Genomic DNA, 12,070 nt, shown 5'->3' with positions numbered 1-12,070 from the left:
TCTATAAAAAGAGAAGTATTTAGTATAAATGTTTTATTAAAGAGGGGGTTAAAAGCATAAAGTGCCGTGTAAAAGGTACATGGGGATAGAGAGCAGTCTTCTATCAAAGGAAAATGGTAAAAGTGGAAATGAAATTTGGGCCCAGTGGCAGCGTTCTGTATTGAAAGGGAAAGTTTAAAACTCATGAACATGACTATATTAGGACTTGTGTTTTCAGGTATTATTGCTTATTTTGATTCTATTTAAAATAAAGCTGAAGCTGGGTGCAGTGGCTCATGCCTATAGTCCCACCTACCTGGGAGGCTGGGGTGGGAGGGTCATTTGAGCCCAGGAGTTTGAGGTTGCTGTGAGCTATGACAACACCACTATACTCTACCCAGGGCGACACAGAAAGACTCTGTCAATCAATCAATAAATAAATCTGACACAAGTTGAATATGTAAAGAATGTATATAAATACAATACAAACTTCAATCTGAAATGGCAGGAAGTTCAAATGTTATACTTTCAAAATACAGAATAGAGGCCGGGCGCAGTGGCTCATGCCTGTAATCCTACCACTCTGGGAGGCCGAGGTGGGAGGATCGCTCAAGCTCAGGATTTTGAAACCACCCTGGGCAAGAGCAAGATCCCGTCACTACTATAAATAGAAAGAAGTTAATTGGCCAACTAATATATATAGAAAATATTAGCCAGGCATGGTGATGCATGCCTGTAGTTCCGGCTACTCAGGAGGCTGAGGCAGCAGGATTGCTTGAGCCCAGGAGTTTGAGGTTGCTGTGAGCTAGGCTGACGCCACGGCACTCACTTTAGCCTGGGCAACAAAGCGAGACTCTGTCTCAAAAAAAGATACGGAAAAGAGAGAGCCATGGGCTTAGAGAAGGGGTTGCAAATGCCCAAAGGGCCGGAGTGGGGCAGGTGGGTGGGGCTGGTAAGCTGGAGACACTCCCCCCGCCCCCCACGAGGCAGGGTCTACCACATGCCGTGATTGCTTTTGGGGATGTGTGGGCCTACTGCTGTCAGCTCTTTTAACTTTTCAGAAGACGCCAGAAATCCAGAATTTCATATGAAATGTCTTGAGTTTTGAAACAATGCATAGCGCAGACAGAACAGACCCATCAGTGGGCTGGCCTGCGGGCTGCCTGGGTGCCACCTGGGTCCCAGAACGCTAAGGAACCATGCGCACCGATGGCTCCATTCCCTGTGCTGTTCGGTGATGGCCTCAGAGTGTTGCAGAGGATCACATGGGCTCACACGTCTGAAGGGCTTAAGACAGTGCCCGAGGCTTAATAAGCACTCGTGAATGCCAGCTGTTCCGTTTGTGTTTCAGGGAGATGACTAGGACCCAAAGGGATTCTGCAATTGGCTCAAGGCGGTGACGCAGAGACGCCTCTTCCAGCTCACTGCAACCCCACAGTGCGGTTCCCGGACTAGCAGCCTTGGCACCGGCTGGCAGTATAGATGCTCAGGTCCCGCCCGTGTCACCGAATCCGAATCTCTGCCGGTGGGGCCCAGCAGAGTGCATTTTAACCACATGGTGTACGAGCACATTACAGTTTGAGAAGTTCTGAAACCCAGCTCTCTTCTGCATCTCTCCTTAGCTCTCAGCGAAATGCTGTCACGAGCATGGCTTATGGACTTCTTCTAAAATTCACAAAGCTGCATGGAGAGCCATCATCTGCTCCTCTTGTGCATGGTGTCCCCTTCAGTCGCCTGGTGAGGGGGAGCCTCAGTCTGCAGCCTTCTGTGCGGAGCGCCCCTCCTAGCTTAGTAACATCTGACATCGGAACTGCAGTTCTGACTGAACACGGCAACTCTCAGGATTGCAGGTGCGCTGACCATAAGCCTACAAAAGCTGCAGGCGGGCTTCCGTGCTAGGTCCTCTGCCAGAAGAAAGGACAAGGAAGGCTGGGATTTGACTACCAGGACAACCCCGGGGTGGTAGCAGCCCAGCTTTCCTCTTCCTCCAGTCTCTTAGCAAAGCTCGGAAGTGCCGGGAAACACCATTCCTGTCGCTGTGGTGCAGTTAGTTCTTACGGCACCTGCGCCTGGTTCCCAGGCTGCCTGTTCCCTTGGGCAGCGCGGCAGCCTTCAGCGTAAGGCAGGTAGGTAGTAAGTTGCGTGTCAGGTTTTCTCCGGCATCCCAAGAGGCCTTCAGCCACTGTCACAGGTATGTGCCCAAAATGACTCAGGCAAAAACGTGTGTGCCTAGTGACTCAGAAACTGAATCATTAACTTGGTGAGTACCTGCCTGGGAGAGGAAGGCTTGAGGAGAGCTTTGGAATGTGAGCCTGCCAATGATGCCAGCTGGGACAACTGTGTGAGTGCAGCAGCGCTGAGCAGTGTCCCCTCTCCGGTGCACCAGTGACTAACCCTAGAGTCACCTGGAATCAAAGAATCTCAGATCAGTCATGCCCACAACAAGCCACACTGCGTAACTTGTAAAGAATGTTGATTTCGTTTGTTTGAAGCTTATCTGGGAAACCAGGAAAATGTAGAAAAAAACTCCTTGACTTAAAAATACACATCCAGGCCGGGCATGGTGGCTCACGCCTGTAATCCTAGCACTCTGGGAGGCCGAGACGGGAGGATCGCTCAAAGTCAGGAGTTCGAAACCAGCCTGAGCAAGAGCGAGACCCCCGTCTCTACTAAAAATAGAAAGAAATTAATTTGCCAACTAAAAATATAGAAAAAATTAGCCGGGCATGGTGGTGCATGCCTATGTAGTCCCAGCTACTCGGGAGGCTGAGGCAGGAGGATCGCTTGAGCCCAGGAGTTTGAGGTTGCTGTGAGCTAGGCTGAAGCCATGGCACTCACTCTAGCCTGGGCAACAAAGTGAGACTCTGTCTCAAAAAGAAAAAGAAAAATACACATCCACACAACTTTTGGCTAGTGGATTTTAAACTGGGCATGTGGGATGACACACACACAAATGCAGAGACATGCACGCACACATCTGATCGACCTAGATGTGAAATTAAAACTGCTGGTGTGCGCGCACGCACACACACACACACACACACACACACACACCAGACAAGTGATTGCAAACACACATTGGGAAATGGACAACGGCTACATAAGTTTTCAGTCTCCCGTGGAAGGCAACAGCGACCCATTGCAATTCGGTTGCGACACCTGAGGGTTCTTCTGGGCAGCCGGCCTCGAGGTCCTCCCTCCAGCCGCTTGGCTCCTGCCCACAGGGCCCGTGCCCAGTGGGGCTGGCATGCATCTCCGACCAGAGCCAGCGGAGAGGGAGAGAGTAAACGGCGCAGGGAGAGGCGCCAGGAGAGCGGGCAGAGTGGCCGGGAAGCCGGCCAGGCGGCGGAGGCTGGACGGGCGGGCGACACCAGCCCCTGACAGCGCCCACGTACGGTGCCGTCCCTGCGCACTTGCTGCATGGAGACCGGGGGGACGCAGACCCCCTTGGCCACCAGGAAGCCACGCACGCGGTCTTGCAGACGGCGCGTCTGGCACAGCGAACTGGTTGTGAAGGATGACAGACCGGGAAGGTGAAGCCACCTTGACAGGCCTTTGTCAAGGAACGAGTCCAGGTGTCCTCTGCCTCGGGGGTCGCTGGTGCCAGTCGCAGTCAGAGCTCTTCCTCTGCCGCAGGGCGTGCGGAGAATGTTGGCGCGGGACGATGACTGATACCGCTCAGGATGTGGGCATTTTCTTTTGCTTTCCTCTTTTAGCTAGGCGAGGACAAATAATGGTTAAGGGCGGATAAAATATTTAACAGGCGCCATACATAATTTATCCCTGAGTGATGCTCATTTCCAGCCCAGTGGTTTGCTCTCGATTAGGAGTTCTCAGAACTTCGAGCCACGCCGTCTCCTTGGCAAATGGACATCGTGCTTATTTTTACTCTTTTCTTCCTAAGGCTAATTGTTTTTACCTTTTTCTTGTTGATGTACTCATTCCTAGATGCTGTTTTCATCCACGGGCAACAAAAACAAGAGTTGTAGGCTCATGTGTGAGCCTTAGAGTTTACTCAGAGCTTCAGAGACATACCTGGGAAGGAGAAAAATGCATATTTGTATATATCGATACAAATGTTGCATAAGAAAAGTAAACTAGTTAAGGAAGCTGTGTGCCCACAGAAGCAATTTGTGATTTCAGGAGAAATTTTAGGAAAAAATATTTTGGAGAAAAGAAGAGTCACCCCCCCAAAAAAATCACTATTCAGAGCTAACCACTCAAGTTTTTCAGCATATGTGCATATCAAATGTGCATTTTGGCAAAATAGGATCATGTCACTCATATAAATTATTCTGCAGTTTGCTTTCTATAGAGGACTATATATTGTGAATATCCCTTCTCTGTCAATATAGCTATGCATCATTTATAATGGCTTCATCAGGTTTCACTGCATAGATGCACCATCATTTTGCAAAACCAATTCCTTATTATGAACTGTTTCCATTTATTCACTATTATAAACAGTGCTATGGTGAACAACTTTGTAAATAATATCTTTTTGTTCTTTGTCCAATTATTTCCTTAGGATAAATTCCTAGAATATGAACCCTTAGGTCAAAACAGATGCATTTATTGGAAAAAGTGGAGGTGGTTCATGAATATATCCGACTTCCTTCCAGAAAGGTTGATCTAATTTACATGCTTACCATGGGTATGTGTGTCTCTTTTGCCTCAAAACCACCAGATTTATTATTTTTATTTAGTAGGGGGGGGAAAGCACCTCATTTTTATTTTACTTTGCATATCTTTGATTATTAATTCAAAGGTTTTCTTTTTAATTGTTTATTTGAATTTCTTCTTTTATTGGCTTTTCTATTTTGGGTCCTTTTTACAACATTTTCAAAATTGAGGTGTTGGTCCTTTCCTTTTTTCTTTTATTTTTAGAGAGAGCGTCTCGCTCCTGCCCAGGCTAGAGTGTAGTGGCATGATCATAGCTCACTGCAGCCTCGAACTCCTAGGTGTAAGCCATTTGACTGAGACTACAGCCACATACCACGCTCAGCTGATTTTTAAAATTTGTAGAGATGGGGGTCTCATTATGTTGGTCTAGAACTCCTGAGCTTAAGCAATCCTCCTGCCTCAGTCTCCCAAAGTACTGAAATTACAGGCTTTAACCCACAGTGCCGAGTAGATCTTTTCTTGGTAGGTAGAACTGCTTTATATATTCAGGATGCCAAGCTTTTGGCTATAATTGTTTTTCTAATTAGTCATTTGCCTCTTACTATGCTCACCATTGGCTTTTATATTTATTGTTTAGAAATTTTTTTATTTTATATATATTTACCCAGGATTTTAAATGTTATGTATTAAAATCTTTTAAATTATTTTCTTTTAATAGTTTTCCCCTCTCAAAATTATATAAATATTTACCCAGATTTTATCCTAATACTATATTTTTATGATTATTTTTACATTTCAATATTTAATCCATCTGAAAATTATTTGGCCATGAAGTGGAAATAAGAGGTCTTTTCATTATTTAAAACACTCCATTAATTGTTCTAACACAATGTATTGAAGAAGGCGCTGCTTTCTTAATGAATTGAAATTTCACCTTTATCATTTACTAAATTCTTCAATGTTCTTGGCTTTGTTTTGGCCAAATCATTATGATTTGTTGATCTCTTTGTCTACTTTGGACCCATTTCATCCTGTTTGGATTATTGTTAGCTTTGTAATATATTTTAGTAGCTATAGAGCAAATCCTCCCTGCTTTCCCAAATGCTATTTTTTTTTTTTTTACAAAAGTTGTTATTTGAATGGTTAATAAATCCACATGGCTCAAACAACAAAAGAAGTTTTCAAAAGTACACAGTGAAACCACTTTGTCCTGCTTTTGTCCCCAATGTACTCGAGTCTCATTCCCTTCCAGCAGGTGACAGTTATGATTGGTTTCTTGTTTATCTCTCCACATATTTCCCTCTGATGTAAATGAGACAGTATTAACATATATTATTCCTTCCCTTCTTATTATATAAAAATAGCCATATTTGACCATTTACTTTCCTCATTTAATAGATCTTGGTCATCTTTCCATATCAGTATATAAAATTCTTCCCCATTAATTATTTTCCACTCCTTTTTTAAATGTAAACTTTTAATTTTGGAATTATTTTAAATTTACAAGAAAGTTGCACCGATAGTACAGCTTCCCCCAGCTTCCTCTAATGTTAGCATCTTACATAAGCACAGCATGCTTGTCCAAACTAAGAAAGGAACACTGGTGCATGAATTCATCTGCTCTGGCTACCCCTAGAAAATCCCACAGACTGGGTGGCTTACACAACAGAGACTTATTTTATCACAGTCCTGGAGGCTGGAAGTCCGAGATCGAGGTGCCAGCATGGTTAGTTTCTGGGGGGGCCTTTCTCATTGGCGTGCAGACAGCGGCCTTCTCTGTCCTAACATGGCCATTTCGTGCCCCGCACAGAGTAAGAGACACTAATCCTATACGATCAGCGCCCCGCCCTTATCCCCTCACTTAATCTTACCAATACAGCCCTAATGATGGTTAGGGCTTCAACACATGAATGTTGGAGGGACATAAACATTTATTAGCTTGGTGCAAAAGTAATTGCGGCTTTAGCATTGTTGAAATGTGCCGTTTGCTATTGGAAGCCATTCTTACATAAATGTGGTTATGTTATACATCATTTTAATGCGCATTTCTCGCTTTATGTTTTTTTGTTAATGACTTATTGCTTGCTGCTTATTTTATTTTTATTCTAGACTATGGAAATGATGTCAGACGAAAAGCAAATTTGAGCGATTTTCTTATTCGTGTTCAAAATGGGTCATAAGGCATCGGAGACAACTCACAACATCAACAACTGGCAACATTGGGCCCAGGAACTGCTAAGGAACGTACAGTGCAGTGGTGGTTCAAGAAGTTTCGCAAAGGAGAGGGGAGCCTTGAAGATGAGGAGGGCAGTGGCCGGCCATCAGCTGACGGCCACCGACTGAGAGCCGTCCTCGAAGCTGGTCCTCTTACAACCACACAAAAAGCTGCCGAAGAACTCAACGCCGACCGTACTGTGGTCATTTGGCATTTGAAGCAAATTGGAAAGGTGACAGAGCTCGATAAAGTGGGTGCCTCAGGAGCTGACCGAAAATCAAAAAAAATCATCAAATGTCGTCTTCTCTTCTTGTACGCGACAACAACGAACCATTTCTCAATTGGATTGTGATGTGTGACGGAAAAGTGCTCCAATGCATCACAGCCGGTGACCGCCAGCTCAGTGGTTGGACTGAGGAGCAGCTTCAAAGCACTTCCCAAAGCCAAACTTGCACCGAACGATGGTCGTGGTCACTGTTGGGTGGCCTGCTGCCGTCTGCTCCCCTGCAGCGGCGAAACCGTCACATCCGAGAAGCGTGCTCAGAGGGATGAGATGCGCTGAACTGCGACGCCTGCAGCCCGCATTGGTCAACAGGAAGGGCGCGATTCCTCTCCACGACAACGCCCCACCGAAAGTTGCACAAGCCACGCTTCGAAAGCTGAACAAATCGGGCTGCGAGGTTTTGCCTCATCCGCCACGTTCCCCTGGCCTCTCGCCACCCGACTCCCGCTTCTGCAAGCATCTCGACGACTTTTTGCAGAGAAAACGCTTCCACAACCAGCAGGTGCAGAAAATGCTTTCCGAGAGTACTTCGGATCTCAAAGCACAGATTTTTACTCTACAGAAATAAACAAACTTATTTCTTGTTGGCGATAATGTGTCGATTGTAATGGCTCCGGTTTTGATTAATAAAGATGTGTTTGAGCCTCATTATAATGATTTAAAAGTCACGGTCTGAAACCACAATTACTTTTGCACCAACCTAATAGTCCATAATAGTATATTACTGTTGACTAAATTTTAGACTTCATTTGAATTTCACCAGTTTTCTCTACTCATGTCCTTTTTCTGTTCCAAGACCTAATCCAGGGTACCACATTGCGTTTAATCCCCATTCATTGTTATAGCTCCATCATACGGAACCAATTTATTTAACAATTCCATATTGCTGGGCTGTTTGTTTATACCAGTTCTTTTGCCATTACAGCTATGTGGCAATCGATAATTGTATTGATAAATCATTTTGCACTTGTGGAAATATATTTGTAAATTGTGGAGAGAAATTACGGAGTCAGAAAGCACATGCATTTGTCATTTGATATGTACTGCCAACTGCCCTCCTTGAGCATGTGCCAGTTTCTACTCCCACCCACAAAAGATGAGAGTGCCTATCCCCTACAGCTTTGCCAACCCTTGGGGTTTCACCAATCTGATGGCTGAAGAATGTATCTTATCATGAGTGAGACTGAACATCTTTTCATCTGACTATGAGCTACTTGAACTACCTTTTCTTCCAGCTATCTTTCCATATGCTTTGCTCATTTGATGTTTTTCTTATCAATTTCCAGAAGCCCTTTATACGTGAGAGAGATTATTACCCTTTGACTATAATATATGTTGGCAAATACTTTCCCCAGCTTATATTACTTTTCCAACAATCAACTTTATTGAGGTATAATTTATGTCAATAAAATGTCCTCCAAATATGCAGTTCAACAAATTTAGACAACTATAATACACTCAATGTAACCACCAACACAAACAAGACACAGAACATTTTTATGACCCTGTGTTATTTATGCTTATAGTGGTTTTTTCCATGTAGAAACTTTGAACTTTTTTTATAGTTGAAAATTTCTTTTATGACTTCTAAATTTCGTATCATAATAAGAGATGCTTTCACACGCTGAGGTTTTAAAATGATTCTTTCTTTACTTCTAGTGTATTTAGGCCTTCGATTTTTACATGTTGTCATGTTGCTCTTTAATCCATTTGCAATGCAGTATGATGCCAGTGTGAAGCACGAGTCTGATGGCTTTTTTCAAAGTGTCTATCCAGTTGTCTCAACCCTGCTCAAAGTGAAATAATAGTTTACTAAATCTACTGATTTATTATATCACATACTAAAGGCTTGTATATTTATTTTTTGTTATTGTTTTGTTTTTTTTTTAAGGGATGGGGTCTCACTCCATGGACCTGGCTGGAGTGCAGTGACACAATCATAGCTCACTGAAGTCTCAACTCCTGAGCTCAAGCAATCCTCCTGCCTCGGCCTCCCAGAGTGCTAGGATCACAGGTAGAAGGGGCAGCACCCTGCCTGGCGTGTATCTTTCAGTCTATTTCTGGACTTTGTATTCTGCCCTATTGTCTTCAACCGTTCCCATACTATTTTAATCATTGAGGATTTTTTTTTTTTTTTTTTTTTTTTTGAGACAGAGTCTTGCTTTGTTGCCAAGGCTAGAGTGAATGCCGTGGCGTCAGCTGCTCCTGGGCTCAAGCAATCCTCCTGCCTCAGCCTCCCGAGTAGCTGGGACTACAGGCATGCACCACCATGCCCAGCTAATTTTTTTCTATATATATTAGTTGGCCAATTAATTTCTTTCTATTTATAGTAGAGACGGGATCTCACTCTTGCTCAGGCTGGTTTCGAACTCCTGACCTTGAGCAATCCACCCACCTCGGCCTCCCAGACTGCTAGGATTACAGGTGTGAGCCACCGCGCCCGGCCATCATTGAGGATTTACAGCAAGTTTTACTATTTGGTAAGTCTAGCCCCCTGTATAGGTTTACTATTGCTTCTGTAACAGATGACCATAAACTTAGTGGCTTAAAACAAGATTTGGCCGGGCACGGACAGACTCCTGTCCTCGGCAGTATTTACTATTTCCTCACCTAAATCTTGCCAATCTCTTATGAGGCTTATTCCTAGTATTTTATCTTACAGTTTGAGTCTTTTTTTCTCATTCTATCTTTCCTTGGGGTGTTGTTCTCCTGGAGAAATCAGTCTATTTAAATTTTCTGCATTTACAAATTTCCCCAGAAAATTGTCCGTTGTGTCCAGGTTTTCAAATTTCAAATTTAAGCAGAACATTCTCCTGTGATTCTTTACATTTCTCCTCTATCAATTTCCCCCAATCATTTCTTATTTTGTATATTTGAGTCTGTTTCCTTCTTTTCTTGATTAGGTTAGCTTGTTTTTTATTTTTTTCCCCTCCAAATATCTAACTTTTGGATTTATTCTACTCTTCCTATTTTCTATTTTAATAATGTCTGTTTTTACCTTCATTAATTTCTTGCTCCATTTTCCTTTGATTTATTTTATCATTTACTTTCCAACTTCTTAAGTTTCATACTTTATGTTCTTTCTTATTTATTCATGTAGGTATTTAAGGATATGCATTTTCATCGGAGGACAATTTTATTTGAATCCCACAGGTTCTGATATGTTGTATTTTCATTTCTTTTTTAAAAAATGTTTTAGAGACAGAATCTCACTCTGTCACCCAGGTGGGAGTACTTGATTCTTTCATTTACTGTATTGTGAACAGTTCATCAGTTCAATAAATATTTATCTACAACTCCTCTTTTATGGCTACCCAAGGTCTATATATGAAAGTAGTTCCATTATTTATTTCATCAGTTCTCCCAGCATTCGATGTTTAAGCTATTTCTAATTTTTCACTATTTTACCTCTACAAATATTTCCACACAACCCTGATTATTTTCTTAGGAAAGTTCTTAGAATTGGGACTTCTGGATGTAGGGTTGTGCAAAATTCTTAAGTTTTCAATACATATCATCAGGTTTCCCTCATGAAAGGTTGTTGTGAGTTTCTCTTCTGCTTGGTGGTCAGAGCACTTCTTCATACTGTGGTTGACACCAGACACCATCCTTTTTAAACCTTTCCTAAGTTGGTGTGTGAAAAGCTGTTTTTAAAACTCATTTTGATACGTTGACTTTTTTTTTTTTTTTTGAGACAGAGTCTCACTTTGTTGTCCAGGCTAGAGTGAGTGCCATGGCGTCAGCCTAGCTCACAGCAACCTCAAACTCCTGGGCTCAAGTGATCCTTCTGCCTCAGCCTCCCAAGTAGCTGGGACTACAGGCATGCGCCACTATGCCCGGCTAATTTTTTTTTTTTTATATATATATCAGTTGGCCAATTAATTTCTTTCTGTTTTATAGTAGAGACGGGGTCTCGCTCTTGCTCAGGCTAGTTTTGAACTCCTGACCTTGAGCAATCCGCCCGCCTCGGCCTCCCAAGAGCTAGGATTACAGGCGTGAGCCACAGCACCCGGCCGATACGTTGACTTTTTGATGAGTAGCAAAAAGCATCAGGTAAGTGAATAGTGAGAATAAAAACAAATGTCAGCTGGGCGCGGTGGCTCACGCCTATAATTGTAGCACTCTGGGAGGCCGAGGCGGGTGGATGGTTTGAGCTCAGGAGTTCAAGACCAGCCTGAGCAAGAGCGAGACCCCATCTCTACTAAAAATAGAAACAAATTAATTGGACAGCTAAAAATATATAGAAAAAATTAGCCGGGCATGGTGGCACATGCCTGTAATCCCAGCTACCTGGGAGGCTGAGGCAGAAGGATCCCTTGAGCCCAGGAGTTTGAGGTTGCTGTGAGCTAGGCTGATGCCACGGCACTCTAGCCTGGCAACAGAGTGAGACTCTGTCTCAAAAAAAAAAAAAAAAAAGTCAACACAAAAACAGTCTTCTAATTGCTAGTCATCGTGGGCCACTAAGGACCAACCCAAGTGCCATCAGCTGCGGAATGGATGAGCGAAGTGTGGTCCACCCATACAATGGAATATTATTCAGCCATAAAAGAGAATGAAGTGTTGACATGCACTACACCATGCATGAACCTCGAAAACATGATGCTAAGTGAAAGAAGCTGGACACGAAAGCCCGTGCAGTATATGATTCCATTTATATGAAATGTCCAGAATAGGCAAATCCATGGAGATGGGAAGTGGTTGCCTTGGGGATGCGAGGGAATGGGAGGATGGGGGAGTGACAGCTAAGGAGTGTGGGTTTTTTTTTTCCCCTGGGCGATGAAAATGTTCTAAAATTGATTGTGGCGATGGCTGCACAGCTCTGCGAATATACTAAAGAGACCATTGAACTGTCCACGTTACAGAGGTGAATTGCATAGTATGTGAATGCATCACACAAATATCTTTAACAGCTATCTCAACACCTGTTAAAAATGATTCACAAACTTCACTCATTCCAAGCATGTCAACTG

General features: G+C 43.4%; 1 long non-coding RNA gene across 1 annotated transcript; it reads left to right on the top strand.

The window, feature by feature from the left end:
* Positions 1-1,135: 1,135 nt before the first annotated feature.
* On the top strand, positions 1,136-10,668 carry LOC142876850 (uncharacterized). Its single transcript, XR_012923675.1, has 4 exons — positions 1,136-2,105; positions 8,992-9,114; positions 9,434-9,580; positions 10,201-10,668. It is a non-coding gene; the product is annotated as an uncharacterized LOC142876850 (long non-coding RNA).
* The last annotated feature ends 1,402 nt before the right edge of the window (positions 10,669-12,070 follow it).

Source organism: Microcebus murinus, chromosome 16, assembly GCF_040939455.1.
Source record: "Microcebus murinus isolate Inina chromosome 16, M.murinus_Inina_mat1.0, whole genome shotgun sequence".
NCBI lineage: Eukaryota > Metazoa > Chordata > Mammalia > Primates > Cheirogaleidae > Microcebus > Microcebus murinus.
This window is presented reverse-complemented; position numbering and strand designations above follow the sequence as displayed.